Source organism: Culex pipiens, chromosome 3 (genome assembly GCF_016801865.2).
Source record: "Culex pipiens pallens isolate TS chromosome 3, TS_CPP_V2, whole genome shotgun sequence".
Taxonomy (NCBI): domain Eukaryota; kingdom Metazoa; phylum Arthropoda; class Insecta; order Diptera; family Culicidae; genus Culex; species Culex pipiens.
The window spans coordinates 61,902,457-61,918,425 of NC_068939.1; the positions used below are offsets into that span (position 1 = coordinate 61,902,457).

General features: G+C 34.3%; 1 protein-coding gene across 9 annotated transcripts in view; it reads left to right on the plus strand.

Annotated features, from left to right (window-relative positions):
- The window catches only part of LOC120431243 (anion exchange protein 2), a 126,779-nt gene that overhangs the window by 44,263 nt on the left and 66,547 nt on the right, over nucleotides 1-15,969 (plus strand). The window lies entirely within an intron of this gene.

Sequence of the window (15,969 nt, forward strand, 5' to 3'; positions counted from 1 at the left end):
GCTTTAAAAAAAACTGTGTGGACTTGTTCAAAAGTCTACAAGTTGTAGGGGAGAGTGGGGAGACTTGATCCCCTTTTTTGTATCGCACATAACTCTGTCAATTTCTCACAAAACTATGAACTTTTTGCATGAATTGAAAGCTTAAACATTCAACTATGTTTGGCTGATAAGGGTATTTCATCAGAAAAACTCTTCGCATCATGCCAAGCGTTTTAAAAAAATATTTTAAACCGGCATATTCAAAATGTTGGGGGTAATTTTTCCAACATTTTGAAGAAATCTTAAGCAAAATGTTTCTTATTCATCCAAACTTTTATTTTCTATAAGTTACAGCAATTTCACATTAAACATGTACGTTTGTGTTCAAAATATAACAAGTTTAGCATGCAAAATATTTAAAAACTTAAAATTTTCTTTTTAGACAAAAATTGGGCGTGTTTACAAGAGCTGGTAATTTTTGTTTACAAAACTTTTGAAAATGGTTCAAACTGCCGTAAGTTATGTACAACTATACTAAAGGAAACTATGTCCGAAAAACCAGCCAAATTATTTAATCATGAGGCTGATTCCAGTGACTGTAAAAATGTAGGGATCAAGTCTCCCTAAACGCACTTTTTTAAACAATTGATTGTAAAAATAGTATGACGATAAATTCAACGTCAAATGCGTAAGGGGTTTGGAGTTGATATGTTTATCAAACAATTCATGTATAAATAATATTTTTTTGAATAATTTTCGAGTGTTTTTTACACTTATAAAAGCAAAGAAAAAAGATCTCTTGGAAGTTTTTTCAGCACTTTTTTGGAAGATGTGTATAACTCAATCTAAACATTTTTTTGTTTTTTTTTTTCTTTGTTTTCTACAATGAGTTTTAGTCAATTTCGCACAACTTTCTAGAACTAAGCTAATTGTTTTACCCACATGCTGACGAGATACAGGCTTGGGATCAAGTGTCCCCGGGGATCAAGTCTCCCTACTCTCCCCTATACGAAAAATATTATGAATGTACACATTCACTCCAAAACAGATCATATTTAAAATGACACTTTTGTTTCCGAAACATTTGAAAAATGGTTCAAACTGCCGTAAATTATCTTCAACTATATGTCAAAGGAATCCCTGTACGAAAAACTAAACCGATCAGTTTAGCTAAAGGTTGGTTTCAGTGACTCAAGTCTCCCAAAAAGGCATAATATAGTTGATTTAATAATTATTATAGTACGATAAATTTTAACATCTAGTGCTTAGGAGTTGTGTAGTTGACAAGTTCGCCAAACAGTTCATTTATTAAAAAAACAAATATTGAATAAATTTTAATAGTTTTCTAAATCTCCCGTTACAATGCAATACGTCGTACCAGCCATCACGATATCTGACATTTATTTTTTTTTTTTGCTAAAATAAAGTGAATTTTCAGTGTTTTCCAGTTAAGAGCATGTATGTACAGGACGTGCAAATGAACAATTTAAAAGCATTTTTGAGTTTGATTATTCATAAATTGAACGAAAACTGATAAAAAACGGCTTTGTTTGTATATATTTTCAAAACTACATATTTTTGAAAAAAATACTAAAAACGTGTGATTTAAACTACTTTGTATCAATTGTCATACATTTCGATGACATAGTAGTTTATGCAACAAGATTTTTTCAGCTCGAGTTGTACATTCATCCAACGAGATTTACCGCGTTGGATACATATGACGAGTGTTAAAACAATCATGTTTGCAACGAGTTGCTTATAACATTTTTTTTACAATTCCGAAAAACGCCTCTTGAATGGAATTTTATGTCAAAAATGTATGTGTTTAGTCAATTTACCGTTCAAAACAAAAAAATATTGAAAAATGTTATTTTTCGACACTAGTGTTGAAAAGTTCAACTTTTCAGCATCCATTTCAGTGCTGAAAAGTAGTTATTAATTTGCCATTAAGTTATTTTTGGTAGGGAATGGATGCTGGAAAGTTGAACTTTTCAGCACTTGTTAGGAAAAGTAATACTTTTCAACATTTTTTTTTATTTGAACGATTCATTAACTAAATGCATGGCTATTTAGCCTTTAATTCTGTTCAAAGGGTCCCTAGTATCATTTTAGGTTTTAAGTAGGCCATAAATGCCTATTTAGGTTTTATGAGGATTTTGAGAACCATGAAAAAACTTGTAAGTTTAAATATGTTACTAGGGGTGATTACGGAATTGCAAAACATGTTGTATGGAACTCGTTGCAAAACTTGATTTTTACATCACTTGTCGTATTTATCCAACTCGGTGAACCTCGTTGGATAAATGTACGACTCGTACTGAAAAAAATCTCTTTTTACAACATGTTGCATAAACTACTATACTATTTTGCAATTCCGTCATGAAACTACTTACTTTTCCTGTCATTCTTGAACGACGAAAAAGCCTACTTTTCTGTACCAAAAATAATAAAGCAATACTTTAAAAAAAATTGATTCAAACGATTTATTGACAAAATACATGAACATTTGACTTATAATTTCCAACTCGGTGAAACTTGTTGCATAAACTACTATTTTTTATCTCAATATTTTCACAAAACTACGTATATTATAAATACTAAAAAATTGGTTGCTTGAAAATATGAGTATGAAACGGTCGGGAATTTTTCATATAGCATTCAACAGTTATAATACTTATACTTACCCATATTTTAAAACTAAAACTTTGAATATGTTTTTCAAAAATACCCGTACTGGAAAAACCTGATTTTTTTGTATTTTTTCGAAAATGCATGGTTTTGTGTGTGCGTTTTTATTAATTTTCAAAACTGTTGAAATGTGTGTAAAATTTCCGATCATTTGATACACATATGTACCGCAATAACTAAAATTTGTAGTATTTTTGTCGAAAAACATTACATTTCAAAAATAAAGGAAAAACTGCGTATTTTCAGATTTGTTTAATGCAATTTCAATTGCAATGGATAGCTGACATCATCCCGATTCCAAAACAGAGTTTAGATGATTTTTAGTAGGTCTAGGCAGCTGAATGCATCATATACGGAGCAAAGCACAACCGAGGCGTGCACAACCGGGGCATGACTGTTATAAAGCAAACATAAATAATAGGGTGTTGAGATTATTTTAATTGTATTATTTTTCATAATATACAACTTTGTTGAATGAAGACTCAAATCGATCAGAAAATCTCTTTTAAGATACACCTTTTGTCATGTCGGAAAGCCCCCGAAAAAGTTTTAGCCAAAAATCAATTTATATATATCAATTTCCAGTTTTCGGGAAAAACTAAGAAAAAACGCATTTGAAGTTTGTCCCACACATAAGGCTACGTGTTAAGTTTTCGTGAAAAAACTGGATTTCCTCCTGATTTCTAGAACAAAGTACTGGATGTTATATGCTTTTCTGAAAGAGCACACGATTTTGAACCAAACTGCATCGTTAACTCAAAAACGATGAAAATGCATATGGGACATTTATGCGATCATGGGCAGAATAGTGATTACAAACAACATAATTTTCCGTTTCCCTTACCCGTCAAAATATGAACGTGATTATTCACATGCACCAGAATTCAATAAATCCCCAAACCAAACACAATTGAGCTGCTTGTTTTGTACTTAAAGCATACATTTTTAAACACTAGCACACAATACATTCATGACAAGCGCCTCGATAGAAGAATTTCCCCACTATACACACTTGTTGACCTTGTCCTTGATGACAGTTGCGATGGGCAGTGGAAGAACTTGGGGAAGGGAATCGATTGATTTTCACTCATATTTTGCAGAACTTCTCTTTGTCGTTGGATGCATTCGCCTGTTTTTTTGTTCCTAGTTTAGAGAACCAATATTTTGAACATCGCCTGACTTGTGCAAACACGTAACAGCTTGTAGGAATATCGGTGTATCGCGATACCATGCGTCGCAGTTCGACCAAGAAGTTTGTGACAATGTGGATATTAAAAAGTATTTTAAAGTGGTATTCTTCATGCAAAACAGACAGACAATACTTTAAAACTGAGTGATGCCAAAGTGACAGAAAACAAAGTTGGAGGCTTTATGAAAATATTAGAACACCTTTTCCCCCTTATTTCTTATTCACTGAATTAAAATAACAATTCTTTAAGAAAGTTTCAATAGAAAACACTTTCGTGAAACACGTGCCGCGCACAGTTTATCGTCCGAACATTTATCAAGTATTTATTTGCCCGGTTCTGCGTCGTGCTTTTCTTTGCACATGTCTCTGGTTCAATAGAACCCAACGATGACTAGGCTAGGCTAGTGCTCGTTTCTGCAGCACAATGTGCGTTCCACGGTACGGTACGGTACATAACAACCCTCAGAATGACACATAACTTATCGTACGGAATTGTTCACAGTTCAAACAAGTCATTATCGTGATGAGACACTTTTACTCTGGTCTTGAGCAAGCCACTTGAAGTATAATCTAAGACCAGTTGTTGTAAATTGGAGCTTAAATTGCCTAAAAATAACTTGAACTTATTTTTTAATGATTTATTTTAATATGATAAAAAAACCTTCCCTTTTTGGCACGTTCCAAAAAGTTTGACAAGTGGTGAGTGTCGCCACCACTATCGTTTTCTATTAGTAGTAGCTATAGTATAAATTATGCAGTACGCCACGCGATGATTGATGTTTGCCGTAGTGTGTGTTTGTGGTTTTGGGTGTATTGCGCGGTGTTGCCAGTAGTAAACGGATTGAACGGAATAAGCTGTCCAATTTGTCACTGAGGAGGCGGCCTGTACACATGCTAGCAAAACCATTTACTTGATTAGGTTATTAGTTGGGATGATTTATGGCGGGGAACATCAACAATTTGTTTTCTATATTGGGGTATGGAAAATTCAGTAATTTGATTTGTTTATTAGCAACATTTGAGTTATTTGTATTCACGAATAGCGATTTTTCAAATGGAACTCAGTGATTATCATTTTTAGACGGAATTTGATAATTTGCTAAATCGAAAATAATGTAATGTATTAAACAAGTCTCGGTTGGGAATGACCGTAATAAAACTATAACTCTTTTTCAGTTTTAGTACAAACAATTCGAACAACTAATGAAACTTGAATAAAAAAAAGCCTGATTAAAAAGTTAATAAATGTTTCATTAAGCGTTTAATGGCATTCAAATATTCTGCAAATTTAAAAGAGTTTATTAAAAAAAAGTTTATTGAAAAACAAGATGGAATTTGCTATCGCTACCACAGCAGACATTGGAGTATTTGTCTATGATTGCACAATTAGATTTTTAATTCTTTTTATGGTATGCCAGGCTTAATATGTACAATTCTGTTTTGGCCATTATTTTCTTTTTTAGTATAGAGTAATATTTAAAAATAATAATAAAAACGTTATTTAATCCACCCTAAGGAAGTTGGTGCCTTCCTCACATTTAGATTACCCTCTCCAAAATAGATACAAAAGGGCGGACCTTTCAGTGTTTTATCAACTTGATTCCTTATTCACACCATCAGATTGGGTAGTCAGATCTTCATAATTCAGGGCACTTATGTGCTTATAACTTTTGATAGGGTTGTCAGATCTTCAATCTTTTGAACTCGTTGGTCTTTTGAATACCTTTCTAAAAATGTATAACATGACGGGGTTTCTTACAAAAACCACCCTTTTTATAATCTTCCGGACTTTTGACAAATTTGCATAAAAGCAAAGCAATCCAAAAATTGAAAAAGGTCCACTGTTTTGACCAACAGTCTTTTCTGGGTTACCTTTTTCGAAAAAATATCTTTTCCTCTAATTATAACATATTTTTATGCAATTCCGTCGAGAAACTACTTACTTTTCCTGTCATTCTTGAACGACGAAATAGCCTACTTTTCTGTACCAAAAATAACAGAATCGAATAACAACACTTTTCAAAATAAATGCTGAAAAGTTCTACTTTTCAGCACTGAAATGGGTGCTGAAAAGTTGAACTTTTCAGCACTTGTTTCGAAAAGTAATACTTTTCAACATTTTTTTTTTGATTTAAACGATTTATTGACAAAATACATGAAAATTCGACTTAAAATTTCACTCAATGGGTGTTTTTCGAAATTGCAAAAAATGTTGTATGGAACTCGTTGCAAAACTTGATTTTTTCAGCACTCGTCGTATTTATCCAACTCGGTGAACCTCGTTGGATAAATGTACGACTCGTGCTGAAAAAATCCTCTTTTTGCAACTTGTTGCATAAACTACTATTCTATTTCATCTTTTTAACACAATTTTTTGTAAGTTGGTTCGAATTTGGTAGCCTTGGAAACTAATTATAAGAGCAGTTCTCTCAGATTTCGGTCATTTGATTTTTTTTTTTGTATTTTTTAATCCGACTGAAACTTTTTTGGTGCCTTCGGTATGCCCAAAGAAGCCATTTTGCATCATTAGTTTGTCCATATAATTTTCCACAAATTTGGCAGCTGTCCATACAAAAATGATGTATGAAAATTCAAAAATCTGTATCTTTTGAAGGAATTTTTTGATCGATTTGGTGTCTCCGGCAAAGTTGTAGGTATGGATATGGACTATACTGAAAAAAAATGATACAGGGTAAAAAAAAAGATGATTTTTTATCTAACTTTCTGTCACTAAAACTTGATTTGCATAAAAAAACACTATTTTTAATTTTTTGATATGTTTTAGAGAACATCAAATGCCAACTTTCCAGAAATTTCCAGGTTGTGCAAAAAATCTTTGAGCGAGTTATGAATTTTTGAACCAATACTGATTTTTTCAAAAAATCGAAAAATTGGTCGCAAAAATTTTTCAACTTCATTTTTCGATGTAAAATCAAATTTGCAATCAAAAAGTACTTTAGTGAAATTTTGATAAAGTGCACCGTTTTCAAGTTAAATCCATTTTAGTTGACTTTTTTTGAAAATAGTCGAAGTTTTTCATTTTTTAAAATTAGTGCACATGTTTGCCCACCTTTAAAAAAATATTTTTAAAAAGCTGAGAAAATTCTCTATATTTTGCATTTTTGAACTTTGTTGATACGACCCTTAGTTGCTGAGATATTGCTATGCAAAGGTTTAAAAACAGGAAAATTGATGTTTTCTAAGTCCCATCCAAACAACACACCATTTGCTAATGTCGATATCTCAGCAACTAATGGTTCGATTTTCAAAATTAAAATATGAAACATTCGTTAAATTTTCCGATCCTGTCGAAATTTTTTTTTCAAAATTTTTAAACCAAGACTAACATTTTAAAAAGGCGTAATATTGAATGTTTGAATGTGAAAAACTGCGACTATTTTCAAAAAAGTCACCCTAAAAATGGATTTAACTTGAAAACGGTGCACTTTATTAAAATTTCACTAAAGTACTTTTTGATTGCAAATTTGATTTTACACCGAAAAATGAAGTTGAAAAATTTTTGCGACCAATTTTTCGATTTTTTGAAAAATATCAGTATTGATTCAAAAATTCATAACTCGCTCAAAGATTTTTTGCACAACCTGGAAATTTCTGAAAAGTTGGCATTTGATGTCCTCTAAAACATATCAAAAAATAAAAAAAAATAAAAATAGTGTTTTTTTTTGCAAATCAAGTTTTGGTGACAGAAAGTATAATAAAAAATCACCAAAATTTTTTTACCCTGTATCATTTTTTTCAGTGTAGTCCATATCCATACCTACAACTTTGCCGAAGACCTCAAATGGATGAAAAAATTCCTTCAAAAGATACAGATTTTTGAATTTTCATACATCATTTTTTGTATGGCCAGCTGCCAAATTTGTATGGAAAATTATATGGACAGACTAATGATGCAAAATGGCTTCTTTGGGCATACCGAAGGCACCAAAAAAGTTTCAGTCGGATTAAAAAATACAAAAATTAAAATTTAAGAAAAAAGACCGATTTCATAGAGAATTGCTCATATATCCGGATCTCACTTATATGCATGTAAACTATGTCCGGATCCATCATCCGATCCATCGTTGGTTAGATTATCAAAAGACCTTTCCAATGAGTACAAAACATTGAGGATCTGGCAACCCTGTCTCGAGATATGTCACTTAAGAGTTATTTATGTACTATTTGGAAGCCGGATCTCACTTAAATGTATGTAAACTATGTCCGGATCCATCAACCGACCCATCGTTGGTTAGGCTATCAAAAGACCCTTCCAACGAGTCCAAAACATTGAAGATCTGGCAACCCTGTCTCGAGATATGTCCACTTAAGTGATATTTATGTACATTTTTATTCCAAATCTAAAAAATAGATGAAATTTGTGTCCAACCCCATCATATCACCCATTGTTGGTAATGAGTGAGGAAGGCTCCAACCACATAGGTGGATTAAGTTAGTTTTTAAATTACATTTTTAGTTACAGTTTTTTTTTTATAGACTGGCAACAAAAAATACTAATATATGAAATAAATCTCAATAAATGAGGTCTTAGCACCATTCAGATTCTGTCGTGCTCCCTTGATACAAATCCTAGCAAGTATAGTACAACAGTGTAAAACAAAAACATCAATATGCCAGGACACGTTCCACGGCTCGTCATGTGTCTTTCGTCTAGAAATCTCAATCTCAAGTCGTCAGTCAGACTGCACACAAATCAAATCTGCTCTGCCCCCACCAAACGAAGGACGAAAGCACTCTTGCTCGAAAAACGGCAAACAACCACGAAAGATTACACTCAGACCTTTGCCTCTCCGCGCCCGTAATGGCCTGCGGACTTCGACCTAGGACTGCCATCAAAGCGACTCTCCAGAACAATGGGAAAATGAAATTTTCCCACGAAAAAGAAGAAAACAGCAGCAAAAAAAGATGAAAAATCGGCCATTCGACCTCGTTTTCCACTTGGGTAGCTTTTCGTGCACGGTGGTGATAACAACAGCTGAGCGCTCTGGTGGAAAATACGAGAGAGTTGAGAGAGGGAGAGCGAGCTCAAACCTGGGGAAAACCTCCCAACTCTGAGAGAGCGAGAACAAAAGGAGCGAAAGTGAAACGTTTTTTCAGCGCCCGGGTTTCAATGTCAAGTGTAAACGGAAAATCGTGGATTCGTTCGACCGGAAAAAACGGGTGGCGGGCCGCGAGGGGAAAGGGAAGAATCTCTGTTGTCATCGCGCCGTGGGATCCTGATGGATGGATTTTGGCAAGTGGTCTAGAGTGGGAGTGGGAAAGCTTTCTGTGGAAGTTGGGGTAGGATAATTATTCATTTTTTATTCTTTCTCTCCCACAAGAGGGACACATTTCTCTCGTGACTTTCGGATGTTTTGTAGCGAAACGAATGCGAATTGTTTTGCGCTGCTGAAGGATGTAAAAAATTCTCAATGTCAAAGGAATGGCGAAATATGAACCAATGTTTTTTTGTGCGGTTCTTGGAACAAATATTGCGGTTGAGCACGCTCATGATTTCAAGCTTGATTGTAACTCCTTAATTTTGTTTTGAAATGCCAGCGAGTAACACATTTATGTTATTATTGTTTTTTTTAAATTTATTTTTCAATGGAAGATGTGATTTGATTACGATCCAAACAAAGGAAAATAATTTTGAAAAATGTGATCCTAAGATGTAATAATGGAAGATTATTTTTTCAAAACTTCGCTCCACAGGTTTAATATTATTCCTTGAACTATTTTAGGACTTGGGACGAAATATGAGCGAAGGTTAAGTTTGTATGGAAAAATGGAGAAAATATATGAAAACCCAATTTTATTACGGTTTTTCCTGCATGGTGCGCTACTAATCCATCCAATTTTTTTTTTCAAAGGTGAGCTTCAATTTGAAAATTGAATACTCTACTTTATCAAATCTACTAAAGCTGTAAAACAGTTGATGGTAACACAGTAACATCATCTTGCTTCTTGTTTTCAGAGTCTGACTATGATACAGATTTAGCATGTCGTTATTGTTTTTGCTTTTTTTTAAATAAGGCTTTAAGTTAGAAGAAATATGTGTGCAACTCTCTGAGATTTCGGTCATTCGATTTTTTTATATTTCTTTATCCGGCTGGAACTTTTTTGGTGCCTTTGGTATGCCCAATTTTCCATACAAAATTTTCAACTGTCCATACAAAAATGATAAATGAAAATTTAAAAATCTGAATCTTTTGAAGGAATTTTTTGATCGATTTGAAGCCTTCGGCAAAGTTGTAGGTATGGAGGACTACAATGAAAAAAAATATACAGGTAAAAAAATGGTGATTTTTAATTTCACTTTTTGTCACTACAACTTGATTTGCAAAAAAAACACTATTTATATTTTTTTTTCATTTTCTGATATGTTTTAGAAGACATCAAATGCCAACTATTGATTTCTAGAAACAGCCGAATGTATCTCTACAGAAAACGAAATTTTGAAATAAAACTAAAACTAACGCCACATGTCAAACAGCTACCACGTGATTGTAAAATTTGCACCATAACAGTTTTTTCTTATTTCGAGGTTCAGAATACAGCTGAATAGTATCCTGATCACCATAAATGATAATTCAATGGTTCAAAAAGTAATAAAAAGTATTTTTTTATAGGCGATGCTAGTCCACGTGGTAACTGTTGGCATGTGGCGTCGCGGTTTTCATCAAACATTCATAGCATGCTAAGGAAAAATTGATGCTTTTCTAGGGAAAACCGTTGGTTCTGAAAACCCCGGATGTATAGCCGTTGAGCTCGATGGGGGTTGAACGAATCGACCTGGTCTCTTAGGGAAAGTTGTTCTCCAAACAATTCCGCTCATTTCTGGCCATCTTAGAAGTTTCTACATGTTTTCCCCAGGCCTGTAGGAGCGAATGAACGAAAATTCAAAATTTCCCATAGTAATTTCCATGTAAACTTGAACCCGCTTGAGACAAGCCAGTTTTCAACCAAATGAGCTGAAATTTGGCGTGAGAGTCCCTTTGGGTATACCACACAAAGGGAACCACACCAGAACTTGATCTGAGAACTTTTCAAAATCCGTACCCACCCTAATAGTCATGCTTCTTTTTTTCAAAATATTAAAAAAATATCAATAAATAAGCTTTCTAAACTAATGCGTCGTTGTTTGAATCGGGTTTAAAAACTTAAAATTTGTTAAATTTGTAAAATGCTCAAAAACAGACATCTTTTTTTTTATTTTTAGTCTTCTCTGATCATACATCATTTCATATCATTTCACAAAATCCCGGGAATTCCCGGGAGTTAAAAAATAATGTTCCGTTTTCCGGGAAGTTCCGGACGTCCTATCCAAAACTATTAAAAAAAACATTTGCTTAAAATTACCCCACGTATAATTTCGCCCCATTAACAGTAGCTTGGTAAAAACTTTGACCTAAGCAAAACTTTTTTACCATTGTAGAGTATTTTTTAATTGATTTTTTTTTATCTTCTATTTTCAGGTATGATTGACATGCAAAATGACCAATTGTTTTCAAGCTTCGGAAGTGTGAGATATGTATGAACAACAAAATAAATGAAATCGCATGAATGAGATGAGATTCTTTAATTGTATTGATTCTTGCTTATTTTTTTTTAAATTTAAATTCAAATTAAATCAAATTTGGTGTTCCATTTGATTAACATATTGTTCAAATTGGCAAACAAGAACAAAAAGTTCATTCAGTTTAATATTCTTGAAATTTTGAAATTGTAAGTAATATGGGTAATTATTCTCTACCAACTCACACGAAATCGGGAAATGTTGCCCCGATCCCTCTTCAATTTGCATGAAACTTTGTCCTAAGGGGTAACTTTTGTCCCTGATCACGAATCCGAGGTCCGTTTTTTGATATCTCGTGACTGAGGGGCGGTACGACCCCTTCCATGCGAAAAAAGAGGTTTTTTTCAATAATTTGCAGCCTGAATCGGTGATGAGATAGAAATTTGGTGTCAAAGAGACTTTTATGTAAAATTAGACGCCCGATTTGATGGCGTACTCAGAATTTCGGAAAAACGTAGTTTTCATCGAAAAAAACACTTAAAAAGTTTTAAAAATTCTCCCATTTTCCGTTACTCGACTGTAAAAAAATTTGGAACATGTCATTTTATGGGAAATTTAATGTACTTTTCGAATCTTCATTGACCCAGAAGGGTCATTTTTTCATTTAGAACTAAATTTTTTATTTTAAAATTTCGTGGTTTTTCTAACTTTAAAGGGTTATTTTTTGAAGTGTAACAATGTTCTACAAAATTGTATAGCAGACAATTACAAAAAAAATGATATATAGACTAGGATGTAACAAAAATGACTTTTTGGCGGGCATTCAAGGGTTTGTTCCGGTGGGCATACTAAGCCCAAATCCAAAATATGAGCTTGATTGGACGTAACAGGAGCTGGCGCTATGCCCTTCAATTTTAAATGGGATTTAACCCGTAAAAAAATATTTTTTCAAAAATGTCACTTTTTGAGGCATTTTGGCCACTGAAGCGTTTATTTTCAACATCATTGGCGTGTTGGCCAGATCCTTGCGCATCTTTTGGTATATATAACATTGAAATTTGGAGCACCCTGGAGCTCGGTACAGGCCTTCAAACTTTGGCATTTTTTCGAAAAATCGGTCCCGGCAAAAAAGATATGCGTCGCGCCTCGCGACGCCCTAGACGCCATTTGATTTTGCCGGGGCCGATTTTTCGAAAAAAATGCCAAAGTTTGAAGGCCTGTACCGAGCTCCAGGGTGCTCCAAATTTCAATGTTATACATACCAAAAGATGCGCAAGGATCTGGCCAACACGCCAATGATGTTGAAAATAAACGCTTCAGTGGCCAAAATGCCTCAAAAAGTGACATTTTTGAAAAAATATTTTTTTACGGGTTAAATCCCATTTAAAATTGAAGGGCATAGCGCCAGCTCCTGTTACGTCCAATCAAGCTCATATTTTGGATTTGGGCTTAGTATGCCCACCGGAACAAACCCTTGAATGCCCGCCAAAAAGTCATTTTTGTTACACTCTAATATAGACATAAGGGGTAACTTTTTCAAAACTTTCATTCGTAAAATCGCGATAACTCGTGATGTTTATCACGAGTTATCGCGATTTTACGAAAAAAAAGTCTTGAAAAAGTTACTTTTTGCGTTTCGTCGTCCGTGTCTGTCGCGGGTGACCATGAACGGCCATGATCAATGACGACCAACTTTTTCAAAACTTTAAAACTTTTTTTTCGTAAAATCGCGATAACTCGTGATGTTTGTGAGCAAACCCCTTATGTTTATATATAAATTTTTTGTAATTGTCTGCTCTTCATTTTTGTAGAACATTGCTGCACTCTTAAAAAAAACCCTGCAAAGTTAGAAAAAAACACGAAATCTTAAAATGACAATTTTTGTTCTAAATGAAAAAATGACCCTTCTGGGTCAATGTAGATTCGAAAAGTACATTAAATTTCCCATAAAATGACATGTTCCAAATTTTTTTACAGTCGAGTAACGGAAAATGGGAGAATTTTTAAAACTTTTTAAGTGTTTTTTTCGATGAAAACTACGTTTTTCCGAAATTCTGAGTACGCCATCAAATCGGGCGTCTAATTTTACATAAAAGTCTCTTTGACACCAAATTTCTATCTCATCACCGATTCAGGCTGCAAATTATTGAAAAAACCTCTTTTTCGCATGTTCAAAAATAGAAGGGGTCGTACCGCCCCTCCGTCACGAGATATCAAAAAAACGGACCTTGGATTCGTGATCAGGGACAAAAGTTACCCCTTAGGACAAAATTTCACGCAAATCGAAAAGGGGTCGGGGCAACTGCTGTGTGAGTTGGCGGAGAATTACCCATACACTTTTATTAACTCAAAATGATAAAATTTGTCATGGGACAATAATGCATTTATGGGCGGTAAAGCTCTCCCCACAATGTATGTTCCACGTGCGTGTTTGAGCATTAAATTGAAGATTCCTTTTTTGTTCTCCAATCAACCTGTACGAAGAAAAACGGTGATAATTGAATTATAACACCATCATTCAGTTTGTGAAAGTGTGCGAGGACGACAGCTGACAGCTGGCAGCGATATTTCCATATTTCCTCAAGGGAGCCGATTTGATTGATTAGTTGTGAACGTTTTATTATGTTTGAGAGCGAAAATATTCCTTGTTCAAATATTTTATTTTTCAATAATTTTCATAATCTTAAGAAAGATATCCTTCAAATCATAAGTTATTCTTGAAAACAACTGTATCATAATTGATTCTGGAATTTTCTCACTTCCATTCAATCGAGCATGCAAAGTACCCCCTCCCACACTTAAAAACCGAAACATAAGTCGTCGTCCTATATACCTACAACGCACCATGCTACCCCCTCAATCCTGTATCCCGAAACCCCCCAATTACGTCCGCTGGCCACGTGGATCGCATTACTCGCGCAGAAGCCTCCACTCCACAGCGCCAGCACTCATTCATAGGCCTTGGAAATCCCGCGGTTTGTCGGAGAGTGAGTATTATATAGCGAGTCAACATTGAACTTCAGCCACCTTGGCGTCCAAAAAACACACGCAGGGAAGGAGAGGTGGATGAACCGCCGAGGAGTTGAGCCCAAACAAAAACAAACCAAAATATTCTCGCTCATTTTATTCGCTTTCCTTCCTCCCCGGGTGGAGAGGAAAATGTGGGATGTTTTTGCTCTGAGAAGGAAGAGTCGCTCGCTGAAGTGCCCAAAATAAGGGAAGTTTGCACTCATTTTCTCTGACGATGGCGATGGGGAGAGCTTTTCCGAAGCGCGTCGAAACGCACGTTTTTCTCACGTGTGCCAGCAAGGTAATATTGATGGGAGGATGGGATGTTTTGAAGTGTTGCCAATCTTTGTTTTTTTTTCTGTTGCTGGATATATAAGGAATAGATTTAAATTTAATTGTTTGTTCATCATGATATATTTTTGAAATGCATTTTATTTTGATTGTTTTTTAAATTGGCAGATTTGTTCAACTTTTCAGCAATTGTATTAAAAAATTAAAGGTTTCGTTATGTTTTGTAGTATGAAAAAAAATTGTAATTGAAAGACGCAACTTTTGGTACCATACCATCTTTAGGTAGGGTAGAGTAGTCATCAATGAGACACGGGGAACAATGATAAAATTGCTCTCACAAGTCGTAGTTTCAACCAATCAGGCTCATATTTGGGGGAAAGGTGTGTCTACTGGATACACGTCTGCCATTATAGTGGCATTGGTTATGGACGCTCCCTTGAAAAGTTATTCATAAATGTTTGATTCTGGAGTGTTAAAGTAAATTATGGACAAAAATTACTTTTTCGCTCGTAGGCTGCCATTAACACCAAAACTAATATTTCTTCAAATTTCTTTCGACGTTCCATAGGGATTGAGTTGGGCTACAATGTCCTTTCATAAGGTTTGGCCAAAATTTAGAATATACCCAGTATCCAGGACTGTCTCATTGTTCCCCACTCATTTCAGTTCATGGGTAACAATGAGACACTTTGATTTTTCTTCATTAAACTTTTCAAAATCTATGGAAATCTTGCAAAACATGAATTAAAAGTGATTTTTGGCATATTTATAGAGTTTTAACTTCATTTAACCAAAAATACAAAGTTATTTGGTATAAATATACGGATTTTACAAAATTTAAATACTTTTCAGTATAACTTTTGTTAATTAAAGTTTCATGTTGGCAAAATTGCTCTAAAATGTTCAAGGCAAGTCACCTGCAATAGAACAATACAAAAACATGATGTTTTACTAGAAAAATCTTGATTTTCGTAGTGTGTCTCATTGTTCCCCAGCTGTCTCATTGTTCCTGCCAAGTGCGTCTACAATGAGACAGTTGAAAAACTCTGGCTGTAGTTGTCGGATCGATCTCATATTTTGGTCAATGTTAGAACACATTAAAAGAAAGATAATGCAACAAAAAGCTCATTAAAACATGCTGATGAAAAAATGAGAAAAATCTTTGAAAGTTGAAAACCAAAAGTGTCTCATTGATGACTACCCTACCCTAATCGCTGAAATTTTAAAGTTACCGCAGTTTTAGTGAAAAAAGTTGATTTTTTGCCGATTTCGTCAATTTTCCGTTTTTGCG